A 16459-nucleotide genomic window follows, 5' to 3' on the forward strand; every position below is an offset into this window, starting at 1 on the left:
TGAGAGAATAAATTTGTGCTCTTTGGTTCTTGGTTACTGCAGCTCAAGGAAGCAAATATACCCAGACCGCTGTCTCTGCCTCAGACCTTCCCCAGGCCCCTTTGCTACTTTGACCTTTGCTAAAAACTGAAGGGTCAGGGTTGCCCAAGGGGAAAGGAGAGGGAGGGATAAATGAGGAGTTTGGGATTAGCAGATACAAACTACTACATATGAAATAAACAACAAGGTCCTACTGTAGAGCACAGGGAACTCTATTCAATATCATGTTATAGCCTATAATGGACAAGAATATGAACAAGAATATATATAGACATTTACATATAATACATATTATCTATTTACCAAACAGAATCCCACTGCTGGACCTCAGAAACTAACACAACATTCTAAGTCAGCTATACGTCGATTTTTTAAAAATGAAGGAGAACAAGCAAGGCCTCAAAAATGTTTTTCATTTGGCTTAATTTCTAGATGAAATGTTTTTCATCCCGGTCGTCATTTGCTGGGTGCTCTGGAGATCATCAGTGTCCTCTGCAGGTAGTTCCCAGCCAGGACGTGGCGTGGTGAAGGGCTGCAGGAGTGGACCCCCAGGCCCCTGAGCCATCTGCCTGTCCCGGCACGGGCTGTGGGCCTGGTGGGTCCAGCAGCATCACAGAGAGTCCTGCTCTGGCCTGCAGAGGTGCGTGGAACTTTCCAGGGTGGGGCTGTGTGCCTCTTGGAGTCCTGGGGAACCCACCAGGAGGGGAGCGTGGCCTCAAGGATATGTGATTTGTCAGCCTTGCCCAGTCCACATTGCTGGAGGAGGGGCCATGGTAGCTGCAAGGGCCCCCATGGGGGCTGTGAGGTCAGGGCCACCTGAACAGCTCTAACACCCAGCTTGTCATAAGGCTTAGAAGTCAGATCATCCTGCTCGGAAGGCTGCTCCATGGTCCACTGCCTCATGGTGTTAGAAGCCAGAAATCATAAATACCTTTCCATGGGGGACTGTGGCCCGGAGCAGACCTGCCAATCAAATGATCTCCAAGGAGGTGACGATGAAAGAACTGACGGCTTGGTTGTGAGGTTCTCTGATCCTCTGTGCGTGATCTTTGAACCACCAAGCTCCTGTGCCAGTCAAAGGGAGGCTTATCTGGGAAGGCGGGGGACGGGGGCAGGGGGGGAGCCACCACCTGCTGGTGGGGTGTGACTGAAGACCCCAGCTGTGGAATCGCTTGGGACTTTAAAGGGAACTCTGTTTGAGGGGCACTGAGCTGGAGCTGTGGGTACCCTCATCTTTAGAACAAACGCAGGGAGCCTGGCCCTGTGTGTTCGTCCCTGGGAAAGGAGAGGCTTCCGAAGCTGGCTGGCACCGGAGCTGCCTGGGAGCTTATTACAAATATAGATTCTCTGCTCAGAGTATCCTGGGGTGCAGTCCTGGCATCTTTATATTTAGTAAGCTCCCCAGGTGATGCTTCTGCAGCCAGCCCGGCAATTAGTTAGAAAGGAGCCCAATATGGTGTTTTGCTAACTCTGACCTGCTCATGAATATAAAAGGAGGTGTTGCACTGAAGGGAGTTCTTTAGAGACATGTTTTCTGGAGGCTGGGTCGGTCTGCAAGGAACTGAGTGACGAGGAGAGCTGGGAGGGAGGAAAAGGGCATCCTGGGTCGGGGAGACAGGAGCAGAGGTGGGGAGATGTGAATGCAGAGGACCCGCGGGGAGGTTGGAAGGGGACTTATGGCTGCTGGAGAAACTGGGTGGCATCACTTCAGTTCCACCACTGACGCTAGGCCACCCTGAGTGCATCTTGGAGCCACCTGCGATGGGGAGCCACCGGTGACCGACACACCCACCGGGCTACACCTGCTGGATCCTTCTAGCACTGGCAGTTGAGGTCTTCCTGCCGTATGGAGCAGCATCCTTATGAGCAGTCTCTGCTTCAAACTGTACCAGCCCATGTTGAATTCACCCTCTTTAACTGTTTTACCTTTTTTTTTTTTTTTTGTCTTTTTGCTATTTCTTGGGCCGCTCCCGCGGCATATGGAGGTTCCCAGGCTAGGGGTCCAATTGGAGCTGTAGCCACCAGCCTACGCCAGAGCCACAGCAACGCGGGATCCGAGCCGCGTCTGCAACCTACACCACAGCTCACGGCAACGACGGATCATCAACCCACTGAGCAAGCGCAGGGACCGAACCCGCAACCTCATGGTTCCTAGTCGGATTCGTTAACCATTGCGCCACGACGGGAACTCCTACTTTTTTTTTTAAAACTCACAAACCTACTCCCACCCGATCTCTGTGGGGTTAGTAAGTTTGCTGAATACTTGTACTCATGAGGAAAAGTCTCATCCTGTACGACACAGGATTTTAACAGTTTCCTGGCTCTGTGCAGCAAGAGCAAAGCCAAATCTCTCCTGGTCTCATGTTGGAACAATTTTACCTCTTTTCCTGAAGTCTGAGAGCCAGGCTACACCCCTTGCCCTTTTGCAGGGGTCCAACTTTTACCCACGGTACGCTTATCAAAATATTCCTTCTATTTAAAAACAAGATCCTTCCTAAGCTACACTGTGGTAACCAAAAGTTTCTCCGTATCTTTATATGTGAAAAGATGATTTGGCAGTTCCCATTGTGGCTCAGGCGTGTTACAAACCCACCTGGTATTCATGAGGATGTGGGTTCAATCCCTGGCCTTGTTCAGTGGGTTAAGGATCCGGCACTGGCGTGCACTGTGGTGTATGTTGCAGACGTGGCTCAGATCCTGTGTGGCTGTGTCTATGGCTATGGTGAAGGCCAGCAGCTGCAGCTCCGACTGGACCCCTAGCCTGGGAACTTCCATATGCTGTGGCTGTGGCCTTAAAAAGAGAGAGAGAAAAAAAGATGATGTGTAATCTATGTGTTCTCAGACACAACTTCCAGACTGTGGCATAATGGACCCTGGAAGGGGACCAGCAGAGATAAGCTGTGTTCCTGGAGGTGGCCGAGAACGGAGGTGGAAAGACGACTGGAAGCAACGTGAGCTGGGATCGCCATTATTATTATTATTGTTATTATTTCAGTATGATCCTGTTTAAAGAACCACCACAGGAAGCCCAATTCTGACTTAACCAGAAAACTGAACACAGAGAGCAGACCACAGTCCTACGGCTCTTAGGAAGAGACGTCTGCTGTCCAAGATTAAGGTATTTGCTCTTGGACCCCTATGGGTTATTTATGGCTCCTGGAACAAACTGTCACACACTTAGTGAGTTAAGTTAACACACATGGATTGTCTTCATTTCTGGAGGTCAGAAGTCCAGAATGGATCTCATGGGGTTAAGATCAAGGGTGGGTAGGGCTGTGTTCCTGGTGGAGGCTGGAGAGAAGAAGTGTCTGTGTTCTTGCCTTTTCCAGCTTCTAGAAGCTGTCCATGCTTATTGGCTTGTGGCCTCTTCCTCCCGTCTTTAAACTCACCCGTGGCCAGCAGGGTCTTCATCGCATCTCATCACTCTGCTACTGACTCTTCTGCCTCCCTCTTCTATATCTAAGGGCCATTAGGACCACGTGGGGCCTCCTTGGGTAATTCAGGAAAATCTCCCCATCTCAAGGCCGGCTGATTAGCAACCTTAATTCCATCTACTTCCTTAACTTCCCTCTGCCATGTAATGGAACATGGAAGAGATTCACAGGTTTCAGGGATTGGAGTTGTACATATTTGAGCAGGAAGTGAGGGAGATTATGTGCTCTGACACACCCTGTGAAATAAGCTTCCCACTGCTCCAGAGCTGCACTGTCCAATATGGGAGCCACCAGCAGCAGTGACCACTGAATCCTAGAAATGGGACTAGTCCATACTGACATGTCCTGTTAATACAAAATACACCCTGGATTTTGGAGACTTCGGGTTACATAATGTGGAGTTCCCATTGTGCAGCAGCAGAAATGAACCTCACTAGTATCCATGAGGATGTGGGTTTGATCCTGCATTGCTGTGGCGTAGGCTGGCAGCTATAGCTCTGATTTGACCTCTAGCTTGGGAACTTCCATAGGCCTCGGGTGAGTCCCTAAAAATCAAAAGACATAAGGAATATGTGTATCTTAATGATTTTTGAAAATCTGGTTACAAATTTACTGGAAATGATAGTATTTTAGATATACTGGGTTCAAAACATGTATCATTAAAGCTAATTTCCCCCCTTTTCAAGTTTTTTGTTAATGAGGCTACTAGAAAACTTTCTATCACACATGCTGTGGCTCCCCTTTCATTTCTAGTGGACGGCACTGCTCCAAGCTAGCAGGGCAATCTGTGGCATCCACGCTTTGAGTAGACAGTAGTTTCAGGAGTGAGGGGATCCTCAGCTTACAGCAGGGGGCGCTGTGAGGAACAGCTACTCTGGAGATGCCAGGTTGAGTAGAGGAAGGAACTCAGCACTTAGGAGCCAGGCAGAGCCTGCTGGGACGTCCCAGCCTCATGTGTGTGTCTGTGAGACAGAACTTGTTTTTCAAACTTGACTTGTTTCACAGGAGACGCCTATGCCAATGCCAGAAAAACTAGAACCATCCCTGCTTACTCCTCAGACCTCTACAAAGGCTTTGCTTTTTTTTTTTTTTTTTGTCTTTTGTTGTTGTTGCTATTTCTTGGGCCGCTCCTGCGGCATATGGAGGTTCCCAAGCTAGGGGCTGAATCGGAACTGTAGCCACCGGCCTACGCCAGAGCCAGAGCAACGCAGGATCCGAGCCGCGTCTGCAACCTACACCACAGCTCACGGCAACGCCGGATCGTTAACCCACTGAGCAAGGGCAGGGACCGAACCCGCAACCTCATGGTTCCTAGTCGGATTCGTTAACCACTGTGCCACGACGGGAACTCCCGGCTTTGCTTTTTTAAGGTCAAGATAATCCATCCTGCAAGCCATCTGCCATGGAGGACACCAGGTCACTCACCCCTCTACCACACAGCCGATGACAGCCAGTGTTCGTCACAACAGGTCCCGGTGGGACCATCCTAAAGGTCGTTTCTGCCTTTTCACATCTGTTTTGCCTTGACCACTGCCCAGCCCAGCCGGGGAGATTTTGGCCTGCCTCAGTCTGGCATTCATTGCCATTCAGCTCTAGTCACGCTGTTTTCAGCAAACATTTGCGTGAACCCGAAACCTCGGGCCACGTTTGCTGGGTTTTCCTTCAAGCATATGACCCAGCTCTTGTCTGGAAATCTGCTTCTAATTTTTAGTCAACCCCACCTGCCTCAGGTCTGTGCCCAACCCTTTCAGCAGATCTCTGTTCTGTTCCAGGCCGCCCCCGAATGGCTGCTGACATGTCCCTGGGGACCCACTGGGGGCTAATGTGGCTTAATCTGCAGGTCACCCAACCCAAGACTTGGGCAAATGTGTAGTCTCGAAAGGCAAGTCACCTCCCCATGGTTGGCATGCTGAGCCCAAAACCTTACAGCTGATCCCCCTTAGCACAAATCAGTGTGACAAGCTGGTCTGACTGCTCGCATGGCGCCCCTTCCAAGCCTTGTCCTGAAAACCTGGCTGGCTTCAGATCAACTGGCTAATTACTTGTGCTGTAATGATCAACCTGCCTAATTTATCACTTCTTTGAACATTTAATTAGCCAGCAGTGCAAGACAATTAGGTTCTGAATTAGGATAAATTAAACTGCTAGCTTAGCAGCTCTGAGGACATGGAAACTATAACCAATTACATCTACAAAAGATTTGACAGAACCGTCAAAGAGCAATTGCGTGACAGGAACGAGCAGCCTGATGGGCCAAATGTTCTGGCGACTCCAGTGGGGTTCGTTGTTTTAGCCTAGAAAACAGAGCAGGGAGGCGTCTACCTTAAGACAACAAAACATGTGCCTGCGCAGGGCTGGGGGTCTCTATCCTCAGCTGGAAAATGCTTGGAGGGTTTATGACAATTGACTATATTTCATTCCTTCCTCCCTTCCTTCTTTGTATGGTGATGGATGGTAAGTAAACCCTACTAATGTTATTTTTTTCTTTTTTTAGGGCCGCACCTGTGGCACATGGAAGTTCCCAGGCTAGTGGTCAAATTGGAGCTGCAGCTGACGCCGAGCTACAGCCACAGAAATGTGGGATCTGAGCCACTTCTGCCACCTATGCTGAAGCTTGTGGCAATGCCGGATCCTTAACCTACTGAGTAAGGCCAGGGATTGAACTCACATCCTCATGGATACTAGTCACGTTCTTAATCCGCTGAGACACAATGGGAACTCCCTTTATTATTATTTTAAAAGATCGGGAGTTCCCGTCGTGGCACAGTGGTTAACGAATCCGACTAGGAACCATGAGGTTGCGGGTTCGATCCCTCCCCTTGCTCAGTGGGTTAACGATCTGGCGTTGCTGTGAGCTGTGGTGTAGGTCGCAGATGCGGCTCGGATCCCGCACTGCTGTGGCTCTGGCGTAGGCTGGCAGCTACAGCTCCGATTAGACCCCTATTCTGGGAACCTCCATGTGCCGCAGGAGTGGCCCAAGAAATGGCAGAAAGACAAAAAAAAAAGATCAACTTGAATGAGAAATTTGCATAGTCGCATGACCAATGGTCACACACATAGGGACATTGTTTTTCTAGCCCCCAAATTATGGATGGTGCCCCAATATAGGTATACATGGTATAAGCCTATGGCAGAAAGAAAGTCATTTCTCATCCAACTGTTTAAGCCTAGTTTCTCTTGAATAGTCACACCAAGATGTTGTGAATATATTGTTATGGCTAAAGCGATATAATAGAAGCCCCCAAACCATGGTGATTTAGCTTTTCAATGGGTTATGATTTTGCCTTTTAATTGCCAATTTGGACTTTTACCTTTTTTTTTTTTTTTTTTTTTTTTTAAATAACTCTCCACAGGTGTTTGTAAGCTGTTTGCACAGCCTGGGAAGACATGAGGCTGGGCACCGGCTGGGGAAGGCTTGGGACAGCAGCCCTCCTGGCCTGAAGTTAAACTTTGGCTATGAGGAGATGAGTCTGGCAGGTGCACAGGGAGTTCCCCCTCCAGACGGGGTGGCGAGGACCCAAGAGAAGAGAGGAGAGAAAGGTGGGAGGGTAGGACTATCTGGGCCTTATCTTCTTCCTGGGACTTTCTAAGAAGTGGGGGGGACCTGGGATTTTCTGAGATTTTTCAAGGATATGGAGGACCCTGGAGGCTTGGGATGCAAACTGTCATAAGCCAGGCTTTCAGCTTCCTGTGACTCGCTCTGTTCCCTGTTCATGATTTAACATCCTTTGTAAAGCCTTGTACGCATGGTTCAGCTGACTTACAGCTTGGGAGGTTTTGTGTATGTGTGTTGCAGGGGTCGGAATTTGTTTTCCAAGAGTTCCCAGAACCTCACTTTTCCAGCATGCCATCAGTGGTACCAGACAAGAGATTCACAAGGAAAAAGAAAATTTCAACAGAGCAGCAACTGTCAAGTTTCCAGGACAATCTCCACCTTCATAGCCTTTGCTATCATGCAGAACCCGTGCCCAGAAACCTGGCCTTGACTGTGACCACAGCATACACCAAAGGCACACAGGCACGCTGCCGTCAGGGAAATGAAGACAGTGCAGTGTGGGGAGGTGTGCATGATTGAAGGCAGCTTCCCACAGCTGTGAGCCAGGTAACAAGCTCAGTGAAGGCGTTGTCACGCTTTCAAACGCCTGAAAAGAGGAGCAAAGAGACAACAGAGGAAGATGTTTTCGGTGTGATCAAAGGGCAGTCGGATCACCCCAGGGAGGGAAGTGGTTGGCGCGCCGTGCATGTGTGGAGGGAAGTGACAGGTGCAAATACAGGAGGGCACCCCACATTTCCTTACCATCCAGAAACCCATTAAGCAGGAGGCAGCTGGCCAGGGAGTCAGAGGGCTGAATAGCCCACTGACCTCCAAAAATTAGCCTCCTTCCATTTCCAACTCTTAAGGTTCTATTTGCTTGGCTTAGTTTATATCTAGGGAATCTCCAAGACTCTTTCAAGAAGAGACTTTTGCATCCCTGTTATCTAGAAAAAGGGTGATGTTTTCTGTCCACTCTCCCTGAAATGCCATCTCAGACATTAAGTTAACTGTAGCAAAGGAACTTTCTAAATCCTTATCAAAGGACTATGGTCACCTGAATGAAACTGTCTGGGCATTCAGGAGCAAATGACACATGTAGTCTTAGGAAATTGTTTTGCAAGGAATACAGGTTTATATTAAAGCTCTGAAGCAAGTACAATAAACGCTCCACATCATCTTAGAGAATGCTTGCAAGGATGCATTTCATTGACATATTTAGAGCAAATTAGTCTATTTGACATTGTTTCTCCAAATTGCATCATATCATTGCTTCATTAAGAATGCTCCAATTAAGGGAAAGAAAGAAGTTTCTGTAGGGTAGCTATCTGTACACATTAGTCTGAGGCTTTCAAATTAGAGACCAAATCACAGGTCCCCGTTACCATGAGAACCAGAGTGTTTCTCCGGCTGTTAAAATTATTAACTCGAAGAACATGCATCTTCTTAAACTCTGCCTGTTATTTATCTACTGTTCCATGGGCTTGACTGTGCCTAGAGTGAACTCTATTAATCATCAGCTGAAAAAAAGTGCACGGGCTGCAGGAGAGAGCAGCCGTGCCTTTCTTCCTGTCGAGAGCGGCAAGCAATGGCAATCCATTTCCCCATGTTGCTCCATCTCTCTTGGAGGGTAGAAGCGAGGGACTGAGAAGCCCTGGAGTGAAGATAGGCTGGAGAAGCCCGAGATGATGCCCAGAGATGAGCAAGACCAGCTGGCAGTGGCGTTCACACGGTGTGCCACTGCAGGGACAGGCGACACTGATGAGTGACCAGAGGCCTCTGTCCACTTGCCAGGTGACCCTGAGCTCCGGTCCAACTCCCCATCTAAAAGTGAAGCCTCGTCACAGTGAAGGCCTAGTCACTTACACTGCAGAGAATGCACCCACTTCATCTCCCACGCAGTGTGCACCGTATCTCCGTTTTACAGAGAAAGAAACCAAGGCTTAGAAAAATTCTACAACCTGCTCAAGAAGTCAAGCCAGCACATGGAGAAACCAGGGCCTCCAAGTGAGATCTTCTGTCTCTAAAATCCCATGCTTCCCACACCAAAACTTGCACACAGAGCGCAAGTTTTATTTGTCATTGCCAAAACTTGGAGGCAACCAAGGTGTCCTTCAGTAGGGGAAGGGATGGATACACTGTGGTCCATCCTGACAATGGAATGTAATTCAGTGCTAAAAAGAAACGAGCCGTCCAGCAAGCCATCAAGAGGCATGGGGGCAGGTGGGGGGGGGGACCTTAAATACACGCTGCTAAGAAGCCAGTCTGAAAAGACTACACGCTATATAATTCCAGCTAAATGACAAAACAATGGAATCAGTAAAAAGATCAGTGGTTGCCAGGCATTTGCAGAGACTTAGGGGTGAACAGGCAGAGTACAGAGAATTTTTAGACCAGTGAATAGACTCTATGTGATGCCATAATGGCAGATACACGTTATTAGACATTTTTCTAAATCCACAGAACCTACAACTCTGAAAAGCAACTCTAATGTAAACTACGGACTTTGGGTGATTACAATGTGTCAAGGTAGGTCCACCGATTGTCACAAAGGTACCCCTCTGATGGGAGATGTTGACACAGGGGGAGGCTGTTCATGGGTGGAAACCAGGGGGTGTATGGGAAATCACTGTACCTTCCCCTCAATTTTGCTATGAACCTGAAACTGCTCTAAAAAAAATACAGACTTAAAAAAAAATATGCCATGTGCCTTCCTTGTTATCACCCTGCCAAAGAATGAAGGCTATTGCCATTTAAGGAGATGCAAGAAGACGCACACATGCTGTGATGAGAAGGAGCAGGAGAAATCAAGGCGTCAGAAGTGGGGCGGCGCGGCTGCTCTGCAGGAAGCAGGGTCCGAAGAGGTGTGGGACGGGGCACAGAGTCTCCTCATCAAAGGCCCTGGCTGGGCTTCCACCCTCTGGCTCAGCTTGGTTATGGTCATTCGTTTCTTAAGTCTCACAGAGGCTAGTAATACACTCTGCCTGGAACTGACTTGTCCTCTTAAGCAATTTGTTTATTCAGGTGTCACATGGGGAGGGAGAAGGGTACCCATCACTCTTGTGCACTGTGATGTGGTCTCATAAAGCAAACACACCATGCTCCCAGATCAAAGCAGAACCTCACCAGCATCCTAGCGGTCCCGAGGTAACTTCTCTCCATCACTACTTTTGCTCTGGTTCCCAATACCATACATTAGTTTTGTCTGTTTGTTGAGCTTTTTATAGATGGAACTACACACTGGATGTCCCCTTCCCAGCCTTTTAAAAAAATGAAGTATAGTTGATTTACAGTGTTGGGTTAGTTTCAGGTGTACAGCAAAGTGAATCAGTTACACATGCACATGTATGTATATTCTTTTTCAGATTCTTTTCCAAATAGGTTATTACAAGATATTGAATATAGTTTTCTATGCTATCCAGTACTGTGGTTTACCTATTTTATGTATAGTAGTATGTATCTGTTAATCCCAAACTCCTAATTTATTCCTCCATGCCCCTTCCGCTTAGGTACCATAAGTTTGTTTCTATGTCTGTGGGTCTATTTCCGCTTTGTAAATAAGTTCATTTGTATCATTTTTAAAGATTCCACATATAAGTGACATCATATGGTGTTTGTCTTTCTCTGTCTGACTTCACCTGGTGTAATAATCTCTAGGTCCATCCACACTGCTGCAAATGGCATCATTTCATTCCTTTTTGTGGCTGAGGAGCATTCTATCCTACAGTTCTTTTCCTTTTTTTTTTTTTTTTTTTTTTTGGTCTTTTCTGGGGCCGCACCTGCAGCATATGGAAGTTCCCAGGCTAAGGGTCTAATCGGAGCTGTAGCCGCCGGCCTGCGCCAGAACCACAGCAACGCAGGATCCAAGCCAAGTCTGCAACCTACACCATAGCTCACAGCAACGCCAGATCCTTAACCCACTGAGTGAGGCCAGGGACCGAACCCCCAACCTCATGGTTCCTAGTCGGATTCGTTAACCACTGAGCACACTGGGAACTCCTTTTTTTTTTATTGTACATTTCTTAACCCATGCACCTGTCAATGGACACTTAGCCTTCTTTTTGCCCTGCATTGCACTTGTCAGCACCAATCATTTTGTGTGTGGCTGTGGTTTATCTGTCTTCTTTGCCTCATGGTACTCCCATGGACAAGTAAACCACTGTATGTTTTGTCTTCTACCATTGTTCTTGCTCTTTTTTTTTTTTTTGGTCTTTTTTTGGGGGGCTGCAGCTGTGGCGTATGGAGGTTCCCAGGCCAGGAGCTACAGCTGCTGGCCTATGCCACAGCCACAGCCACACCAGGTCTGAGCCACATCTGCGACCTACACAACTCTTGGCAACGCTGGATCCTTAACCCACCAAGCGAGACCAAGGATCAAACCGGAAATCTCATGGTTCCTAATCAGATTCATTTCCACTGCATCATGACAGGAACACCTGTTTTTGCTCTTTGAAGTAGATTCCAGTTTGAGAACTACAATGAATCTTGCCAGGGTAAACTTCTTTTGGGTGTTTTGGGGGGATATGTGTTTCTTTGGGGTATACACCCCGGATCACAGATCATGGGAATTGCTGTGTTCAGTGTCAGTAGTTTAGTAGAAAAGTGCTTCAGGGCTTTTTTATATTTGTGTAAATTAGTGCACATTTGTAATTTTCATAAGTACTTTTGTAAATTATTGTTTCTGTGTGTCACAGGATTTTAAAATGGGACTGTTTTGTGCCTAAGTTTTGGCTAAAGCCCGAAAAGGCAGAAAATGAAACAAGAGGCAACCAACACTTTATATTCCCAGTGAGGTTCTGGACCATTTGGGAATGATGTAGAATTCCAGAGGTGGCCGAAAACAAGTTCCTTGGTCTCTTAGCCCAGGGCACTCATGGGGATCTCATGGGGGGACCTGGGAGAGGTTGCTGCCTGTGGATCCTGCCCCCAGTTCCACGGGGAAGGGTGGGGTGTTTATGGAGAGAGGCTTAGGGAGAAGCATTCTCGGTGTGCTGGAGTGCAGTTTCTCAGTTGGCAGGCAGTAAATGGAAGTGATCATACGGGGTGGGGCAGACACACCTGCTCTGATTCAGGGCAAAGATGTATGTTTTCCCTGGAACAGTGGGAGCCCCTGGGAGGCAGAATCTCAGCAGAAAGAAGCTGGAGAAAGGGGAGTGCTGCTACAGGGGGTGTGACACTACGGAGGGAGTGGCATCAGGAGGGTGGCCAGCCAGGGCGCTGAGGGATGCAGTAACCATCTCCTTCTGAGCAGAGGAGACCAACAGGCAGTACAGCAGCCTAATGGGTCCTGCCTATCTCTCTCCTGGTGTCTGGGCAGAAGGACAGTGGCACTTGATGGGAATGGAGAGGAATTCCCCTGCTGCCACCCTGTCTTGGCTTCTCCTGCTTTTTCATCCTGAGGCAAGTGCACCGGGGCTGAGAAGAGTTTAACCACACATGCAGTTTGGAGTTTGGACTTGACATCATCTGGCATATGGACTAGTACAATGAAATTACTCTTGAGATTATCTGGGAAATGCCAGCCCTGGAAGAGTGAGGCCCCTGGGATGGCACTGGGGGCTGGGGTCAGGATAGAGGGCGGGGATGTCAAGGCAGACGTGTCAAGATGCTGGGTCCTGGTGAAAAGTCTGGTGTACCCCGAGGTCCTCATTTTCCACGTGGGCACAGGCATACTTCACCACCCAGAGATGGAGGCTCTTACTGGTAGGATTCTTAAGACCCTGGGCTCTCTCCATTTGCCCTGAATGTTCTAGGACTGTAGGAGAGTAAATACAAATGGCTCGATTACAAGTGCCTGGCTCTGCTTAAAAGTCAGGCATCCTCAGGAAATAAACTGTGGGCTGGTTCCTGGAGCTGCATCCAAGAGGGACTTCCAGGGTTTGAACCCTGAACTTGAGAAAGATGAAGAAGAGCAACAATTCCCAGAGACCCCGGCCCATGGAGATGTGCTCAGAGGTTAAGCTATATGCTCAGAGTTAGGACATGAAGTCCTTCTGTCTTTATCCATCTTGTGACCAAGCACGGCCAGTACACCAACTGAATAAAATACAGTATGTGGATGGCATGCAACAAATGTTTCCTAAGATGCCTGTTCTTCAAAGGTGTTACTGGATTTTTCATAACTCCTCTGTGCCATTAATCCATTCTCAATCACAAATATTATCATGGGGGAGTGGAGGCTTTCTTATTCTTTGTTCCTTTAAAGAGATGGCCTTAAGGCAGATGAGGAGATACACAGGATTGCCATGCCTTTGCATTCACACTAAAATGCCATTTAGCCAGCGTGCGGGCTGCCAGATAAAACTCTGAAGTACTAGCGGGATGAATTGAAAATTGTCATTCCGTCAAACTTAGTGACAACATTATCTGCAGATCTTAGAAAAATCAGCCCAGAAAAATCCCTGGTTGGTAGTGATCCTCTTAGATAGATTGAAATCTTTCCAGGCTATTCCTCAGGGCTCATCAATCAAGGGCAGTTGTCATGGTGAACAGTCGAATAGATGGTTTCCATTTAATTATCTTCAGTCCTCTAGATATTGAAAGCACTTGGGGACAGCAGGCTCTGCTGGCCATCGTCTCCCCAGCTAAAATAACTATCGCTCCATCCCCCTTCTTCACCTGAAGGCATGCATGCATTCATGCATTCATTCATTCAATAAGGAAGAACCAAATGCCTGTTATATGCCAGGCAAGTGCTCCTGCCTCTGTGAAAACGTCAGGGGCCGTCCGTGATGTCACACACTTCAAGCTGGACCTGCAGACAAGCAGGAAGGTGCCGAGTCTGTGCTGTGTGCGCTCAGAGGTGGGGACTGGGGCCTGGGAAGGTAGTTTGGGGTACTGGTCAAATGGCTAGAGGCTAGGAGTTGAGTCTGAAAGAGCCAATATCTCAGATATGGGTCTTGGCAGAGGGAGGAGGTCCTGGTCCAATTCCTTCTGCACTGCTGGGGTTAAAAGGAAACAGCGACAGCATAGGGACATCAGTCACGGTGGGCAGGGGACTATCTGCCCGTCTGCGATGGACTCTCTGAGAGCCTGCCATGAGGAAATCAACTGGTGAAAGGAAGGGAGCAGAAAAGAACTGACAAGGAGGGAAGAAGGGTCCTGGGACATTTCCTTGGATAGTATTGTGGCTTCTGTATCTCCCGTTCATTCACTGTCAAGGGCATGATACTTCCGAGTAAAACCTTGTCTTTAAAAAAGCAGAGTTAGAAGAGCTCCCTGGTGGCTTAATAGGTTAAAGAGCTGGCATGGCACTGTCACTGCAGTGGCTCAGGGCATAGTGTGGCTCCAATTTGATCCCTGACCTCTGAACTTCTGCATGCTTTTGGTGCAGCCAAAAAAAAAAAAAAAAAAAAAGGCAGAGTTAGGGTGGGGACTGCCCAGACAGTGAGATGTCTGTCCCTCCCTCCATCCAGCTATCCATGCAGTCATTTGTTTACTTCTGAGCATCTACTATGTACCCGTCTTGTAGGGTTGAGACACGGGAAGCAAAAAGTTTCTCAAGTGCCTATTTAGCCATAAATGTAAGTCATGCTGTGAAGCTCATGATCAGAGCATCCTGGAAGGCTTCCCTGGAGCGGTTGACATTCAGCTTTCCTGACTCCTAGGAAAAGCACATCTGCAGATGGAGCAGCCACACTGACATGAGGAGACAGAAGCACACAGAAAGAGATGATATACCCAAAGTTTCCCACAAGACGACAGAGGTGGGACAAAAGGAAGGTTTTAAAATTCCAAGTCCAGGGCTTTTTGCTTTGTGCCATGAGATCCCCATCAATTTAGCCGTCTGTGTGAGGGACGTGACCCATGGCCATTCCGGGCTGCTAAATACACCATTATCTAGGAGGCACATTCCTATTTTTTTTTTTTTTTTTTACTGTCATGGCTGCTACAGCAACAGATTTGACTTCCTAATTATGTTTTGCTTGGGCTAATGTAAAAATTAATTCTCATTCCCTGAACAACCATCAGCTACCGGTGACAGGAGCTAACTGAGGAGAGTACGCAGTAAATTCCTCCTGTCCCAGGACTGTCCACAAGCTGGGCTGGACGCTGTCATCTGTTACTCGCACAGTCTCTGCTGTGCTCTGTGCACGATGCCTTCTTCCTCCTGACCCTGTGATGTAGCTCTTCACACTCCCATTTTAAAGTTGAGACAATGAGAGTTCCTGTTGTGGCTCATCGGTTACAAACCCGACTAGTATCCATGAGGACATGGGCTTGATCCCTGGCCTTGCTCAGTGGGTTAAGGATCTGGTGTTGCCGTGAGCTGTGGTGTAGGTGGCAGATGCAGCTTGGATCCCGCATTGCTGTGGCTGTGGTGTAGGCCAGCAGCTGCAGCTCTGATATGACCCCAGCCTGAGAACTTCCATATGCCGCGGGTGCGGCCCTAACAAGCAAAACAATTAAAAAGATAAAATAAAAGAATAAAAAATAAAGTTGCGGCAATGGAGGCCCCAGAGCTTAAGCAACTTGCTCAGAATTACACGTGAAGTAAGTGGCAAGACAGACTTAAGCTGGGAGGTGGAGCAAGATGACGGAGGAGCAAGAGGCCGCACTCACCTTCTCCCACAAACACATTAAAAAAAACACATTTCCATGTAAAACAACTTGCACAGAACATCTACTGAATGCTGGCAGAAGAACTTAAACCTCCAAAAAGGGCAAGAAACTCTTGACATAACTGGAGAGAACAAAAAGAGAGATAGAGAGAGAGAGAGAGAGAAAAGGAATCAGGACAGGACTGGCATTCCCGAGAGGCAGCTGTGAAGGAGAAAAGGAACCCACCTCCTGGGAAGCCACCTAACCATCGGGGAGATCAGCCGAGACAGACGGACCTCAAAATCGCAGAGAAAAGCGCAGCAGCTGGACAGAGGAGGGCAGAGTAGAGTGAGAGCCGCACAGACCATCTGAACCACTGACCCGGACACACAGCCTGAGATGCTCGGGCGGGGGCTGGGCGCTGAGACTCAGGCTGTGGACGGAGGTCAGTCCTGGGGCTGGCTGTGAGGGGACAGCCTGATGGGCTAAGGAGCAGTGCACCACGGGCAGGGGAACAGTATGCCACGGCAGAGGGACCCCAGGAGAAGGTCCAGGCCCGCAGCGAGGGAAGGGGTCCTGGGGGGAAGAGGGGGAGGGGCGGGTGCCATAGGAAACTCCCAGCACCGAGGGTGTGCATGCCCGAGGGCGCAGTGGCTCTGGCACAGGCTGCAGATGGCAAGAAGCATCTTGCTTATTTAGAGGAGACTGGGCACTTCTCGTGCACACTGCCGGTGGCCAGGCACCAAGGGCATCAGGGAGCTAAGTGCGATGTGGTGCCTCTTGCATGATCCACAGGCGGCAGGGACAGACCATGGCAGTCCTCTCAGAGGCCAGAGGGAGGCATGGCCTGCCACCACTGGGGGCCTATGGGTGGGTCCATCTGCACCTCCAGTCACTTCAGGGGTTGGCAAAA

General features: G+C 48.6%; 2 long non-coding RNA genes across 14 annotated transcripts in view; one reads left to right on the forward strand and one right to left on the reverse strand.

Annotated features, from left to right (window-relative positions):
* LOC102157744 (uncharacterized) overlaps positions 1-9703 on the forward strand; it is a 312356-nt gene extending 302653 nt beyond the window's left edge. The window contains exons 7-9 of the long non-coding RNA XR_014840344.1: positions 3035-3157; positions 6827-7013; positions 7270-9703. This is a non-coding gene — a long non-coding RNA (uncharacterized LOC102157744). The remainder of the gene's footprint in view (positions 1-3034; positions 3158-6826; positions 7014-7269) is intronic.
* The window catches only part of LOC102157493 (uncharacterized), a 978951-nt gene that overhangs the window by 57995 nt on the left and 904497 nt on the right, over positions 1-16459 (reverse strand). The gene's annotated exons all lie outside the window — the stretch shown is intronic.

This window comes from Sus scrofa, chromosome 3 (assembly GCF_054392235.1).
Source record: "Sus scrofa isolate SSC_HxYL_T2T_F1_AM1 chromosome 3, Sscrofa_HxYL_maternal_Yorkshire_Landrace_v2.0, whole genome shotgun sequence".
NCBI lineage: Eukaryota > Metazoa > Chordata > Mammalia > Artiodactyla > Suidae > Sus > Sus scrofa.